This window comes from Bombina bombina, chromosome 5, assembly GCF_027579735.1.
Source record: "Bombina bombina isolate aBomBom1 chromosome 5, aBomBom1.pri, whole genome shotgun sequence".
Lineage (NCBI taxonomy): Eukaryota > Metazoa > Chordata > Amphibia > Anura > Bombinatoridae > Bombina > Bombina bombina.
This window is the reverse complement of record NC_069503.1, coordinates 429162877-429173971: the sequence shown is the minus strand read 5'-3', so window position 1 is coordinate 429173971 and position 11095 is coordinate 429162877.

The window sequence follows — 11095 nt, the reverse complement described above, 5'->3', positions numbered from 1 at the left end:
GTATAGCCTGATGTAACGGTGCTGTGCCACAGAGAAATGCATTTCTATTTGCACATGTTTTTAAACCTTTTTAAATAAATGGTTTTAAAATTTGCTGCTGCGACTCCTTCGTTTCCGAGAGCCTAGTCTCTCCCAGAAGTTCACTTTGCATAAACTGTTAAATGCACCGCTGGCTGTGATAGCCTGTCAGTTACATTGGAGTGCTCCTGGTGTTACCGTTGCCAAGACTGTTAGGGATATTGTGTTGCTGTTGTGTGTGGCCTTCCTCCGGTTCAACTCCGCTGTTCCCTGTGATTGCCTTGATGTTTGAGTCTGTCGGGTGACTTTGAGGTCCCGGCCTGCCTTTTTTGCACAATATAATGCTTTCCTCCATGTGAGTAGATTTCTACCTATCGTTTGTTCTTTCCTGATACTGGCTGGTCTACCCTATGAGGCGCTTTCTTTTCTTCTCTCTCTGTTATAGCTTCCTCGAGTGTCTGGCTGGACATTACAAGAATAGCTGCCGTACTCTGCATGAGTATTTGGAGACCAAGGATCTTATCTTTGGTCGCTCATTCTCCTATATGGACACTTATTGATTTATTATCAAATATTTGTTTTATTATTGACACTAAGAAGCTTATATTGCGCTTATATATACTGTTGTACGTTAGATTTATTGCATTTTACTTTTATTTATTTTTATTTTTACCCCTCTTTTCACCACTTCATTACATTATATATATATTTTTTTCATACGAGATTATAGTTTTTTTTTTACCAACAAATAGATCATCACCCTTGTCACTTCACTTTACTTTACTTTCTTTACACACTAATGATTATATTAATTTATTTATTACACACTAGAGCCTCTTTTTAGTTTTCTGGTTCACACTTTGGTGTGGTGTGAACAGACATCTACATATAATTCACAGGTTAGGAAGTTTATTGCGATTTGCTATTGGCGGTAAAGGGGTTACAGTTTAGGAAGTTTATTATGGTGGTCTATTGTAGGTTTAGGGGTTAAATAGTGTAGGGTTAGTCTGCGGGGGTGGATTATGTCGGTTTAAGGGTACATAGATATGTTTATCTTAGTGCTATATATTTAAAAGTGATCCTTTACTTTACATTGCCAATGAAGGTGCCAATGCTGTTTGGAATATTTTAGCAGCATCTGCAGTGCACCCATTGCGATGTATAGTAAAACATCTCTCAGCGATGCTGCCTTTAAACAGTAATGTCAGTACTTTCTAATATTTTGTCAGCTTTCTCGACATCGCACTGAATCCCTTTTGAATAATATCGCTGTTTTGCAGCACTTTCGATCGTTGGGTCCTAAGTATTGGGCTTTGGCATACAGGCAGAGATAATACAAAGATGCATGTGGGAGTACAGAAAGTGATAAAATTAGGAAATTTGATTTCACTGCAAGCTCAACCCATTTAGGGCTAGATTACGAGTGGCGCAATATCTGCTGCAAGCAAGCGATAAGGGATATATCGCAGCTCATCAGAAGTAGTGCACGTATTACGAGTTTAAAGTAAACACGTTCGCTTGAGCACAATTTAATTTAACGTGTGTTGTGTTAGCACAAATTCATAGCTCTGGTTAACTGTTACATGAGACAAAAAAGTTGCACAAAACACATCAAAATAACATTTAACAGTACAGTTACTCTAATAAAAAGCAACAAAACAGGTGGAGTCCAGGCGTAGTTAGTACCAGGTTTATTGATGGTAAGACATACAATCAGCAGGAATGATTCCAAAACATAGAACATATAAATATTTTACAGCATGTTTAATATTTATTAATAACTTTTATTATTGTTTTTAAATATTTTATATGCAATATTTCAATAACACGCCTTAACGCACATAAGAAGTTTTTATGTACGCTAACCAAACTGCGTAAAAATCTAAACTGCAAAACACATATTTTACATTCCTATGTTCTTAACATAGAAAATAATGTACTTTTTATTATTACATTTTTTGTATTCCATTACTTTCTATGGGAGAAGTTAACAAGGAATCAAAACTTTTTTGATGTGCGCCGGATTTATGATTGCGTGAAAAGGATTCACTTTTAATACGAGCGCAATCTGATGTCTGCAAAAAGACTCCGTCTAGTGAAGTTAACACGCGAGCGGGGCGTTAATTTGCTCTCTACCCGTAACCTAGCCCTTCAGTGGGCTGCGGTTTCAAAGAACAAAAACTGCTATTTTATATGCAAAAATAAACCTAAAGGGTCCTATCTATCAAGCTCCGAATGGAGCTTGAGGGCCCGTGTTTCTGGCGAGCCTGCAGGCTTGCCAGAAACAGCAGTTATGAAGCAGCGGTCTAAAGACTGCTGCTCTATAACCCTGTCCGCCTGCTCTGATGAGGCGGACAGAGATCGCCACAATTCAACCCGATCGACTACGATTGGGTTGATTGACACCTCCCTGGCCGCGAGTCTGCAGGGGGGCGGTTTTGCACCAGCAGCTCACAAGAGCTGCTGATGCAATGCTGAATACGGAGAGCGTATTGCTCTCCGCATTCAGCAATGTCTGTCGGACCTGATCCGCACTGTCAGATCAGGTCCGACAGACATTTGATAAATAGGCCTCAAAGAAGCAATTTCTCATACATATTATACTCTGTAGCGGGTATAACAAGTCATTGGAAAAACATTAAAGGAAAAACAATTTTACAGTTCACTGTCCCTCTCATCCGATAACAATTGACATCCACAACCTGTCATTATAGACAGTTTCAGTCACACTCATGGCAAAATAACTGCAGAGGAGGCAATTTTCTTCCACTACAAGGCTATGCATCTAGCAGTGCTGCACTATCTTTATACAAATGAATCAAATTATTTACTCTGATCTTACATCAACATATCCTTTAAGCCTCGGTATTTCTCATTGTACAGAACAGGGTTCATTTGTAGGATCTTATTCTGCACAGTGAGAACTTACAGTATAGAGAGATTGGAGTGGCTTGATAGTTTAAATGGAGGAAATCTTGCAATACATGATTTGCAGCATGATAAATTGTTAAAGCCCACAGTTGTAAATGGGAAAAAATGCAGCCACTTTGTTCAGCAAGAAATTAATATTCTTCATCGTTAACCTTCATCGATAACCTTAATCTTAATTATTATTTTTTTTATCAGACAGAGCAGACGAGACAGCACAGAAAAAGAATCAGAATTTGTTCCAAAGTCTGAGTCTTTTTTCTGTGCTGTCTCGTCTGCTCTGCCTGATTAAAAAAAAAAAATCAACTTCTCCTAAGGCTCTGAGCTGTAAATCCCATTGCTGGCATATAAATATCATCTTCTGAGCCCCCACAACCTCCAGAGGATCAGTTTACTGGGAAACTGTGATATCTCAGCCTGCGTCATATAGCACATTGGTGCTGCTCATTTTGTGAGTATATTTTCTCTCTCAAGATCGCAGTATTACACTAGGAGGTGCCCTATTTTTTGTGATTCCTATTCACAGATATCCAGAGTTTTTTAAATACTCAGACCACCCCGTCTGGCACCAACAACCATGCCACGTTCAAAGTCACTTAAATTCCCTTTCTTCCCCATTCTGATGCTCGGTTTGAACTTCAGCAAGTTGTCTTCACAACGTCTAGATGCTTAAATGCATTGAGTTGCTGCTATGTGATTGGCTGATTAGCAATTTGTGTTACCAAGCAATTGAACAGGTGTACCTAATAAAGTTACCGGTGAGTGTATATATATATATACTGTATATATATATATATATATATAACATTTTATTTAATTCTTTTTAAATAAATACAAGTGTTATGATTGATTTGCAATTCATAATTATGTCGTAACATTTTCATTTTAATATTCACAAGGTATAGGTTAAGATTAATGTCATATATAATATTTAATTAATACAATCAGGTAGATTACGAGTTTTACTCATAACTAAACTGTTACAAAGTACACTAACACCCATAAACTACCTATTAACCCCTAAACCTCCACCCTCCCGCATTGCAAACACTATTTAAAACGTATTAACCCCTAATCTGCCGCCCACCCACATTGGGACTATTAAATAAGCCTAATAACCCCTAATTCGCCACCCCCAACCTTGCCAACATTATAATAAAGCTATTAACCCCTAAACTGCCGCTCCCTGACATCGCCCCCACTATAATAAAGTTATTGACCCCTAAACCTCCGGCCTCCTACATTGCCGCCACTAAATAAACCTATTAACCCCTAAGCCTCTGGCCTCCCACATCGCTGCCACTAAATAAACCTATTAACCCCTAAACCGCCAGCCCCCCACATCGAAAAACTCTAAATTAAACTATTAACCCCTAAACTTAACACCCCCTAACTTTAAATTACAATATAACTATCTTAAAATAAATAAATAAATAAATAAAAACTTACCTGTGAAAATAAAAATAAACCTAACATTAAACTATAAATTAAGCTAACATTACTATTCTAATAAAATAAAAAAATACTACCAATTAAAAATTATAAATGACAAATTTTAAAAATCCTAACACTACGAAAAAAATTAAAAAATCTAAAATTGCAAAAAATAATAAACATTAATTTACGAAAAAATAAAACACTAAGCTTACAAAAAATAATAAACAAAATGATCAAAAATAAAACCAATTACACCTAATCTAATAGCCCTATAAAAATAAAAAAGCCCCCCCAAAATAAAAACACCCCCTAGCCTACAATAATCTACCAATAGGCCTTAAAAGGGCCTTTCATAGGGCATTGCCCTAAGTTAAACAGCCTTTTACCTGTAAAAAAATACAAAGTCCCCCCAACAGTAAAACCCACCACCCAACAAACCCCCCAAAATAAAAAGGGGCATTTGTATGGGCATTGTCCTTAAAAGGGCATTTGTATGGGCATTGCCCTTAAAAGGGCATTCAACTCCTTTTCATTGCCCTTAAAAGGGATTTCAGCTCTTTTAAAAAAGCCCAAAGCCTTAATCTAAAAATAAAAACACCCCAAAAAAACGAATTTTTTTTAAAAAATAACACTAACACCAGAATATCTACTCATGGTTCCTGAAGTCCGGACATCCATTTTCATCCAGGTGGCGAGAAGTCTTCATCCAGGCGGCGTTATCTTCATCTATCCCGGGGGCGTCTTCTATCTTCATCCCGGCGGCGCAGAGCAGAGCCATCCTGGAAGCCGCAAACATCCTGTGCGGAGCGTCCTCTTCATACGGTCACCGCCGTACACTGAAGTTGAATGCAAGGTAGCCGTTTCAAAATGGCGTACCTTGCATTCCTATTGGCTGATTTGATTCTTCAAATTCAAATCAGCCAATAGGATGAGAGCTACTGAAATCCTATTGGCTGTTCAAAACAGCCAATAGGATGAGAGCTACTGAAATCCTATTGGCTGATTTGAAGAATCAAATCAGCCAATATGAATGCAAGGTACGCCATTTTAAAACGGCTACCTTGCATTCAACTTCAGTGTACAGCGGTGACCGTATGAAGAGGTCGCTCAGTGCAGGATGTCTTCGGCTTCCAGGATGGCTCTGCGCCGCCAGTATGAAGATAGAAGACGCCCCCGGGATGGATGAAAATATCGCCCCCTGGATAAAGACTTCTTGCCGCCTGGATGAAGATGGACTGCAGGAACCGTGAGTAGATATTCGGGGGTTAGTGATAGGGTTTTTTTCATTTTTTTGGGTGTTTTTTTTTAGATTAGGGCTTTGGGCCTTTGTAAAAGAGGGCAATGAAAAAGTGCTAAATGCCCTTTTAAGGGGCAACGGGTAGCTTAGGTTTTTTTAGTGTCAAGTTTTTTATTTTGGGGGGTTGGTTGGGTGGTGGGTTTTACTGTTAGGGGAATTTGTATTTTTTTTACAGGTAAATAAGCTGTTTAACTTAGGGCAATGCCCTATGAAATGCCCTTTTAAGGGCATTTTGTGGGGCAATTAGTTTATTGTAGGCTAGGGGGTGTTTTTATTTTGGGGGGGCATTTTTATTTTTATAGGGCTATTAGATTAGTTGTTATTGGTTTTATTTTTGAAAATTTTGTTTATTATATTTTGTAAGCTTAGTGTTTTTTAGTTTTCATAATTTAGTGTTTATTATTTTTTGTAATTTTAGATTTTTTAATTTTTTTCGAAGTGTTCGTTTTTTTTAAATTTGTAATTTAGATTTTTTTTAATTGGTAGTTTTTGTATTATGTTAGGTTAATTTATAGTTTAAACTTAGGTTTTTTTAATTTCACAGGTAAGTTTTTATTTATTTTAAGATAGTTATATTGTAATTTTAATTTAAAGTTAGGGGCGTGTTAGGTTTAGGGGTTAATAGTTTAATTTAGTGTTTTGCAATGTGGAGGGATGCCGGTTTAGGGGTTAATAGGTTTATTTAGTAGCGGCGATGTGGGGGGCCGGAGGTTTAGGGTTTAATAGGTTTATTTAGTGGCGGCGATGTGGGAGGCTGGAAGTTAAGGGGTTAATAACTATATTATAATGTCAGCAATGTCGGGGAGCGGCGGAATAGGGGTTAATAACTTTATTATAGTGGCCGCGATCTCGGGGAGCCACGGAATAGGGGTTAATAACTTTATTATAGTGACAGCGATGTCGGGGAGCGGCGGAATAGGGGTTAATAACTTTATTTAGGTGTCTATGATGTCAGGGGAGGCAGATTAGCGGTGTTTAGACTTGAGGTTTATATTAGGGTGTTAGGTTTAAACGTAACTTTTTTTTCCCCATGGACATCAATGGGGTTGCATTACGGAGATTTTTCATTCCGCACTTTAGGTGTTTTTTTTCTAACACTTGCGTGTATGAGAACGTCAAATCACCCTTAGGCTTTTGTGCAGTATGGAGCTTAACGCCACCATATTGCACACACAAGGAGGCTTTTCAGTAACTCGTAATGGCAGCGTTATGGAGAGTGAAATAACGCAACGTTTTTGGCGTTAGTTTTGCACCCTGTTTAGCGCAAAACTCGTAATCTACCCGAATATGACTACATAACGTTTAATGAAATAAAAAACACAAACTGTAAAAAACATGTTCAATAAAGTACAGTATTTGCAAACCATACATCTAACATAGACAATCCAAGTATTATAATAAGAAACTTTTGCTAAACTTCTCAAGTATCATATAATGCTTTACACCTAGTCACCTAGCAAGAAAAAAAACAATTTGTCACACATTAGTGTCACCACTAATTCATTTGAGAGAAAATATTTGTATATGCAAATACACTAAATATGATTGACATGTCTATATTCTGTAAAAAAGCAAAGAAACAAAAGATAAACTGCATCATATTTCATAATACAAAGTGAAAAATCACTAATTATATTTTTGGAGAATTCTGGCATCAACATGAGCTGAAGAAGACATCAAATAGGTAACTAAAAGCAATTACAGCACTTGGCTAAAAACAATAGAAAATGGTAAAATAGGTGTAAATTATATATATTACTGTATATGAACAGCATAAAGCTATCCTGAATGTGAAGGAGGAATAATCTGGAGAGGCACATAAACCACAGGAATGAGGGTTTATAGTGAACATGTATTAAATTGTATTGCTGCACTGTAGTGCTGTAGTTTAAGATAAATACCATTATATCCAAATGCCCATAACTCTAGTTTGTTTGATATGTGAGGTAAGATTAGTCATACCAACAAAACCGAACATTTTGAAGAAAGATTTTTTGAATACTTGCAGGAGGATGTTTGTTAAAATAATATTAAACAGTATGGCAATGTAACATAAAGGGACAGATTACGAGTGGCGCCTTAACAGTTATGCACACGCGATAAGGGGTTTATTGCGGCTGTTTGCGCACGTCGTATTACAAGTTGAAAGTAAATCGATTGACCCCAATTTAAGTTGACGTGCATCAGATTAACTCAGAGCTCTGGTTAACTGTTTCACAAAAAATAAATAAATCACAAAACACAAAAATACATTGCAAAGTACAGTTACACTCATAATAGCACCATCTAATAAACATTAAAAAAAATGGGCAAAGTTATAAGGGCTCAAAGATATGAGGTCTCAGGTGTAAGATAAAAAAGCAGGGAAAGGGCTTTAACATAGAGATACATACATATACATATCTAAAGATGTCTATGTATATATGTATATACAGTATCTCACAAAAGTGAGTCAACCCCTCACATTTTTGTAAATATTTTATTATATCTTTTCATGTGACAACACTGAAGAAATGACACTTTGCTACAATGTAAAGTAGTGAGTGTACAGCCTGTATAACAGTGTAAAGTTGCTGTCCCACACAATAACTCAACACACAGCCATTAATGTCTAAACCGTTGGCAACAAAAGTGAGTATACCCCTAAGTGGAAATGTCCAAATTGGGCCCAAAGTGTCAATATTTTGTGTGGCCACCATTATTTTCCAGCACTGCCTTAACCCTCTTGGGCATGGAGTTCACCAGAGCTCCACAGGTTGCCACTGGAGTCCTCTTCCACTCCTCCATGAAGACATTACGGAGCTGGTAGATGTAAGAGATCATGCGCCCCCCACATTTCATTTGAGGATGCCCCACAGATGCTCAATAGGGTTTAGGCAGGGGCAAAACTACAGGGGGTGCAGAGGTCACAGGTGCAACTGGGCCCCTGAGGGTGGGGGCCCAGCTTAAAAAAAAAAAAAAATTAATAATTTTTTTTAATAAAAAACGTGAACCTACCACTGCCTGCACTGATATCATGTGAGTGTGACATGACTACAGGGGTTAGTGTTTCTGTTTTACCCATTGGTGTTTATGTGTGTGTGTGTATGTGACTGTGTATGTATTTATGCATGTATGTATGTGTGTTTGTGTATGTTTGTAGAACCAGCAAATTACAGACCTTGTTACTACATCATGGGGGGGCAGGGGGTAAACAGTGTCACTATACAGTACCACTATATACAGCATGGGGGGGTGGACCATGTCACTGACTACTGTGGTCACTTTATAAAGTACTGGGCGGGTAGGGTCAGGCCAGCCATCTCACCGGCAGATTACAGACTGTGTCACTAACTTACTATATACAGTACTGGGGGGTTAAATAGTGTCACTATATATATATATACAGTAATAGGGGGTCAGACCATCTCACAGACTGTGGGCACAGGGTACCTCCTTTTGCAGACATGTAATCTGATTCACATTTTTTTCTGTGTTAAATGTAAAAATTAAAAAAATTAAAAATGTATTAAATTCACCTTTTTTTGGAGGGGGAGGGGTGGTGGGGTGGCCCTTCTTAGATTCTTGCACCTGGGCCCTGTGGTTTCTAGTTACGCCTCTGGGTTTAGGTCTGGATACATGCTTGGCCAGTCCGTCACCTTTACCCTAAGCTTCTTTAGCAAGGCTGTGGTTGTCTTGGAGGTGTGCTTGGGGTCGTTATGTTGGAATACTGTCCTGCAGCCCAGTCTCCGAAGAGAGGGGATCATGCTCTGCTTCAGTATGTCACAGTACATGTTGGCATTCATGGTTCCCTCAAGGAACTGTAGCTCCCCAGTGCCGGCAGCACTCATGCAGGCCCAGACCATGACACTCCCACCACCATGCTTGACTGTTGTCAAGACACACTTGTCTTTATACTCCTCACCTGGTTGCTGCCACACATGCTTGACACCATCTGAACCAAATAAGTTTATCTTGGTCTCTTCTGACCACAGGACATGGTTTCAGTAATCCATGTCCTTAGTCTGCTTGTGTTCAGTAAACTGTTTGAGGGCTTTCTTGTGCATCATTTTTAGAAGAGGCTTCCTTTTGGGATGACAGCCATGCAGACCAATTTGATGCAGTGAGCGGCATATGGTCTTAGCACTGACAGACTGACCCCCACACCTTCAACCTCTGCAGTCATACGTCTATTTCCCAAAGACAACCTCTGGATATGACGCTGAGCATGTGCAATCAACATCTTTGGTCGACCATAGCGAGGCCTGTTCTGATTGGAACCTGTCCTGTGAAAGCGCTATATGGTCTTGCCCACCGTGCTGCAGCTCAGTTTCAGGGTCTTGGCAATCTTCTTATAGGCCTATGCCTTCTTTATGTAGAGCAACAATTCTTTTTTTTCAGATCCTCAGAGAGTTCTTTGCCATGAGGTGCCATGTTGAACTTCCAGTGACCAGTATGAGAGTGTGAGAGCGATAACACTAAATTTAACACACCTGCTCCCCATTCACACCTGAGACCTTGTAACACTAACGAGTCACATGACACTGGGGAGGGAAAATGGCTAATTGGGCCCAATTTGGACATTTCCACTTAGGGGTGTACTGTGTTGTCACACGAAAAGATATAATAAAATATTTACAAACATGTGAGGGGTGTACTCACTTTTGTGAGATACTGTATATATATATATATATATATATATATATATATATATATATGTGTGTGTGTGTGTGTGTACATATGTATTTATGTATTTATATGTGTATATATGTATTTACAGAAATATATACACATATAAATACATCAATACATATTTATACAAATATATATATATCTGTGTGTGTGCATTAGAGCTCTTTGCAGTTAAGTAAATGAAAACATTGAAAAGCATATTTATGGGGACATTCGGTGGGAGGAGCGTGAAGCTAATACACACGCTCTGCAAGCTCTAGAGGGGATAGCCTGTTTTTCCACATACCCCACAAGCTAATCTCCTAGTGTCCGGGAGTGAGTACCCGGCTTTGGGAGGGTAAAGACTGTTGTAGCCTGAGACGGAAGTCCTGTTCGCCTGCAGAGGCCGGATGGCACTGGACACAAGCACGTGCAGCATTTGAAGAGCTGGGTGGTGACTTAAATTGTGAATTTGCGGTGAGACAACCGACACGAGAAGTAGTATTAGATCTACTAACAGGGTAGTGAGATGGAGTGAAGCCTGTGGCACCAGGTATTATATAGAAAGCAGGGATATACAGAGGAACCTGCATAAAACAGCTGTAACTTTTTCCCTGGAGACGGACGAGAGGTGTCACATCTGGAGCCGGGTCAGGAAGACTCAGGTGAAGCACCCTGGAATAAGTGTTCAAGCCATGAAGGAAAACAGAGGAAACTGCATGGAAACCGCAAGTATCATATGAGAACAAGTGTTGTATGAATCAC